This window comes from Eriocheir sinensis, unplaced genomic scaffold (assembly GCF_024679095.1).
Source record: "Eriocheir sinensis breed Jianghai 21 unplaced genomic scaffold, ASM2467909v1 Scaffold610, whole genome shotgun sequence".
In the NCBI taxonomy this organism is placed as follows: domain Eukaryota; kingdom Metazoa; phylum Arthropoda; class Malacostraca; order Decapoda; family Varunidae; genus Eriocheir; species Eriocheir sinensis.
The window spans coordinates 105,882-111,905 of NW_026111955.1; the positions used below are offsets into that span (position 1 = coordinate 105,882).

Here is a 6,024-nt window from a genome sequence, read left to right on the forward strand (position 1 = left end):
ACCTTGTTTTAATGGAATACTCCGCTTATTGTTATTGAATGAGATTTTTATAATAGACTTCATTAATGTTTTCTTAGTTCAGACGCGTCAATCTGATTTTTATTTTATTTTATTTTTTGCAAATCTCACACACCAGGTTTAGATCTCCACAAGCACGCGCCGCGAGGAATTACCAAGGATTACTTACGTCCCCCCACACACACTAGGCGGGTCAAGGTCACGGCGGATAACGTTACGGGTGCTGCGGCAAGAAACTGGAGCTATTTATGCCTTGCTGCGGGGCCAGTTTTTATCGGTTGTTTTGAATCTTGGCTGAGCGGGTCACGTGGCCTGATAAATTATAACGCTTCCAGTTTGTGTTGATTCTATACTCATCATTTACTCGTTTGGGTCAAATTACGTCAAAGGAAAAAATAAATGCAGATATACTTCACATGCGAGCCTTCTTGAGTCCGTCGGTGGCTCCTGCTGTGATTTTGGTGGGAAAGGATAGACAGAGATTAACAGACAGACTGAGAGAAAGGACGGCAAACAGACAGACAGACAAATAGATCGACAGACACCCAGAAACAAGCAGACGGGCAGACAGACAAACAGAAAAACAGACAGAGACACATATACACAAATAACCAAACAAGGAAACAAGAAAACAAACACACAATCAAGCATACAAACTTACAAACACACTGACAAACGCAAAGGAAGGCGAGGCAGGCAGTGTTTCCGTGACTAGCCGCGGCTTCATCTTATTAAGGGTTTCTGTTTTCACGACTCCTCCTGTCGAGCTCCACGTGTGCTGAGAGAGGCGTATAAATCAGCTGTCAAATAATACACTGGCAACCATAAACCAACTCAAGGGACCAAGGGCCAGTTTCACAGCTCCCCATGACGGGTTAGTAGGCTCCCAACCCATTACCAGAGCCTTCGAAATTTCCATGTATAGTGTCTGATGTTTATATTTAAGTTCACAAATTTGATGAAACTATACAGGAAAAGTCTTGTGTATTTAGTGTGGCATCGAAGACCTCACCATTTTGGATTGTATGGGATTCTATAGTTTGGTTCGGGCTGTTACGAAGACACTGTGTTGGACTGTGAAATCGGCTCTAAAGGATATAAATAGTGGGCTTAAGGAGGAGCCGAGATTAGTAGAAGGCAGGTTTTGTAAGAGGGTGTTCAATGCAATTTACTGAGACGCAAAGGAAATGACTCTCGGGCTCGGAGGAAATGCCAGTCACTCGTGGGACAATAAGATATCTCTTCGGATGGAGGCAACACATCTCTTTACTTAAGTGGCATTATAGTCAGAGGCAGACAACGCTGAACTTTGCCTGATCTCTTTTTATTGGTCGGGCATTTTTTTGGGGTGAATGAGAAGATTATGATCATTCTGTCGTTTTTTTTTCTTCAGTGTTGCTCTCGGTTTTTCTTCTGTTACCGACCTGATCGAATAATGAGGTGCGATTTACTTCTCAAAAACTAAACCTGAACCTACTTTTAATGTCCGAAAGATAAAGAAAATATGTTGCTGCTTCATTCAGTACTTTGTAAGACGGAGACAAATCCGCGCCTGCCAACAAATCGCCTGCCAACATTTAAAGGAACACCGCTGCCAGTCTGAGCCGTGTGTGTGTGTGTGTGTGTGTGTGTGTGTGTGTGTGTGTATTCCTGACATGCGTTGCTTATAATTATGTGACGGAGATAAAGTTTAATACAGTATCCTAATTATGTAGTTTCTGTCTTTCTTCTTTTCTTCTTTTCTTCTTTTTCTTCTTTATCTCATATTTCTTATAATACTTTATCTTTTTCATCGTTTTCTTCTTTTTCTTCTTCTTTCTCTGGTATTTCTTATAATACTTTTTCTTTTTCTTCTTTTTCTTCTTTTTTTTTCTACTTTCTCTGATATTTCTTATACTACTTTTTCTTTTTCTTCTTTCTCTGATATTTCTTATACTACTTTTGCTTTTTCTTCTTTCTCTTCTTCTTTTTCTTCTTTCTCTGATATTTCTTATACTACTTTTTCTTTTTCTTCTTTCTCTGATATTTCTTATACTACTTTTGCTTTTTTCTTCTTTCTCTGATATTTCTTATACTACTTTTGCTTTTTCTTCTTTCTCTGATATTTCTTATACTACTTTTGCTTTTTCTTCTTTCTCTGATATTTCTTATACTACTTTTGCTTTTTCTTCTTTCTCTGATATTTCTTATACTACTTTTGCTTTTTCTTCTTTCTCTTCTTTTTTTTTCTCTCCTATTTCTTCTTTTTTTCTTTCTTCTTTTTTCTTACTTTTTCTTCTTCTTTTCTTTTTCTTCTTCTTCTTTTTACTTTTCTGAAGCACGCACGTACACACACACACGCACAAACACACACACACACACACACACACACACACACACACACACACACACACACACACACATGGAAAAACAAAACAAAAATGAGATTAGTAGTGCACGTATTCACATCGTTACAAGCTCACCTCCCTTTTCTCTGTCCTTCTCTTCCCTAACCCGCCAGTCGTAAAAACAAAGGACCTGAATGCTCTTGGCACGGAGCCACCTTTAACACGGGCTAATCCATCATCAAACATTTTCCTCCCTGTTTAAATATGCTGCGTGTCCGTGCCCGCTGTTGCCGTGGGGAGCGCGTCAGGAATGCCATGAATTATTCAGTTCGGGTCCTGGGGTATCGGATGCTGTGTGCCATTCAAACTCAAGAGAGCACTTGCCAGATAGTAGTAGTGGTGGCCCCCTCCTCCCTCCCTCCCTTCTCGTGTGTGTGTGTGTGTGTGTGCGCTGAGAGTACACACACACACACACACACACACCGATAAAATTAATGGTGATGATAATGATACTGGTGATGATAGCAACATCACTAATGACAGTGATAACAGTAGTAAATAAATAAAAAATAATAATAATAATAATAAAAATTATAACAATGAAATTTGTAGACCTAACCACAGCAACAACAAAAACAAAAGGAACAGCAAAGAGATAGAGAAGCATCAAAATGTCTCTGCTAACAACAGCCAGCGTCTTTATAACAACGCCTCATGACGGGTGGCCGGCACCGAGCAGGCCATACCTCGCGGGCCCGGGGCGGGCGGGGGGCGGGTGATATGTATGCGTGCCCACTCCTTAAATGAGACCAATGCAGCACTGTACTTCCCAGTACTCTTCTCTCCAGCACCTACTCTCTCTCTATATATATATATATATATATATATATATATATATATATATATATATATATATATATGCATATTGTTCATACCCGAGGTAATCACCCACCCATACTATCGAGCATCAACTGCTCAGGTTTGTTGTTCGAGTTGTCCTTCCGAGGTGATCAGTGCCTACCCCAGCTATCGAGCATCAGGTGCTCAGGTTTGTTGTTCGAGTTGTCCTCTCCGAGGGTAATCACCCACCCGGCTATCGAGCATCAACTGCTCGGGTTTGTTGTTCGAGTTTCCTCTCCGAGGGTGATCACCCACCCCGGCTATCGAGCATCAGGTGCTCGGGTTTGTTGTTCGGAGTTGTCCCTCCGAGGGAATCACCCACCCCGGCTATCGAGCATCAGCTACTCGGGTTTGTTGTTCAGTTGTCCTCTCCGAGGTAATCACCCACCCCGGCTATCGAGCATCAGCTCCTCGGGTTTGTTGTTCGAGTTGTCCTTCCGAGGGTAATCACCACCCCGGCTATCGAGCATCATCTGCTCGGGTTTGTTGGTCGGAGTTGTCCCACTCCGAGGGTAATCACCCACCGGCTATCGAGCATCAGCTACTCGGGTTTGTTGTTCGGAGTTGTCCGTCTCCGAGGTAATCACCCACCCCGGCTATCGAGCATCAGCTACATGGGTTTGTTGTTCGAGTTGTCCTCTCCGAGGGTAATCACCCACCCCGGCTATCGAGCATCAACTGCTCGGGTTTGTTGTTCGAGTTGTCCTCTCCGAGGGTAATCACCCACCCCGGCTATCGAGCATCAGCTGCTCGGGTTTGTTGTTCGGAGTTGTCCTTCCGAGGGTAATCACCCACCCGGCTATCGAGCATCAGCTACTCGGGTTTGTTGTTCGAGTTGTCCTCTCCGAGGGTAATCACCCACCCGGCTATCGAGCATCAGCTGCTCGGGTTTGTTGTTCGAGTTGTCCTTCCGAGGGTAATCACCCACCCCGGCTATCGAGCATCAGCTACTCGGGTTTGTTGTTCGGAGTTGTCCCTCTCCGAGGGTAATCACCCACCCCGGCTATCGAGCATCAGGTGCTCGGGTTTGTTGTTCGGAGTTGTCCCTCTCCGAGGGTAATCACCCACCCCGGCTATCGAGCATCAACTACTCGGGTTTGTTGTTCGGAGTTGTCCCTCTCCGAGGGTAATCACCCACCCCGGCTATCGAGCATCAGCTGCTCGGGTTTGTTGTTCGGAGTTGTCCTTCTCCGAGGGTAATCACCCACCCCGGCTATCGAGCATCAGCTACTCGGGTTTGTTGTTCGGAGTTGTCCCTCTCCGAGGGTAATCACCCACCCCGGCTATCGAGCATCAGGTGCTCGGGTTTGTTGTTCGGAGTTGTCCCTCTCCGAGGGTAATCACCCACCCCGGCTATCGAGCATCAACTACTCGGGTTTGTTGTTCGGAGTTGTCCCTCTCCGAGGGTGATCACCCATCCCGGCTATCGAGCATCAGGTGCTCGGGTTTGTTGTTCGGAGTTGTCCCTCTCCGAGGGTAATCACCCACCCCGGCTATCGAGCATCAACTACTCGGGTTTGTTGTTCGGAGTTGTCCCTCTCCGAGGGTAATCACCCACCCCGGCTATCGAGCATCAGCTACTCGGGTTTGTTGTTCGGAGTTGTCCCTCTCCGAGGGTGATCACCCACCCCGGCTATCGAGCATCAACTACTCGGGTTTGTTGTTCGGAGTTGTCCCTCTCCGAGGGTGATCACCCACCCCGGCTATCGAGCATCAACTACTCGGGTTTGTTGTTCGGAGTTGTCCCTCTCCGAGGGTAATCACCCACCCCGGCTATCGAGCATCAACCACTCGGGTTTGTTGTTCGGAGTTGTCCCTCTCCGAGGGTAATCACCAACCCCGGCTATCGAGCATCAGCTGCTCGGGTTTGTTGTTCGCAGTTGTCCTCCGAGGGTAATCACCCACCCCGGCTATCGAGCATCATCTGCTCGGGTTTGTTGTTCGGAGTTGTCCCTCTCCGAGGGTAATCACCCACCCCGGCTATCGAGCATCAGCTACTCGGGTTTGTTGTTCGGAGTTGTCCCTCTCCGAGGGTAATCACCCACCCCGGCTATCGAGCATCAGCTACTCGGGTTTGTTGTTCGGAGTTGTCCTTCTCCGAGGGTAATCACCCACCCCGGCTATCGAGCATCAGCTACTCGGGTTTGTTGTTCGGGGTTGTCCTTCTCCGAGGGTAATCACCCACCCCGGCTATCGAGCATCACCTGCTCAGGTTTGTTGTTCGGAGTTGTCCCTCTCCGAGGGGAATTGCTTACCCCGGCCATTGAGCTCCACCTGCCCGGGTTTGTTGTTCGGAGTTGTCCCTCTCCGAAGAGAATTGCCCACCACGGCTAACGATTTCCACCTGCCCGGGTTTATTGTTCGGAGTTGTTCCTCCCCGAAGTGAAATGCCCACCACGGCTAATGTGCCTCACATGTCCGGCCGGATGATCTCCGGCAGCTTCGTCGGGGCCCCGGGGGTCGGCGAGGCGCTCTGCCGGGAGCCCTGCAGTTCTGCCATGCTCGCCAGGGAGACCTTGGGCTCGCTAGAGCTACACATCCCCGCCGAAGGGAGGAGGGCGGATGCAAGAACTGACTTCTTAAACCTGCCAGACTGGATTATAAAAATAATCATAAATATCGTGAAAGCACCGTTTGCCGCATTTATCGGCTCTGAGATGGAGGGCCAAAGGGCCTCGAGGACGCGCACAAGCATCCAAAGGAATCCTCGCGACGACTTTCGGCGCAACATCCGTTTCGCCTCTTCTTTCTTACCTTTACCTTTTTTTTCTTCCATATT

The 6,024-nt window shown here is 47.3% G+C and overlaps 1 long non-coding RNA gene across 1 annotated transcript; it reads left to right on the forward strand.

The window, feature by feature from the left end:
- Positions 1–4,155: 4,155 nt before the first annotated feature.
- LOC126993391 (uncharacterized) lies at positions 4,156–5,524 on the forward strand. Its single transcript, XR_007747730.1, has 3 exons — positions 4,156–4,262; positions 4,473–4,542; positions 5,380–5,524. It is a non-coding gene; the product is annotated as an uncharacterized LOC126993391 (long non-coding RNA).
- The last annotated feature ends 500 nt before the right edge of the window (positions 5,525–6,024 follow it).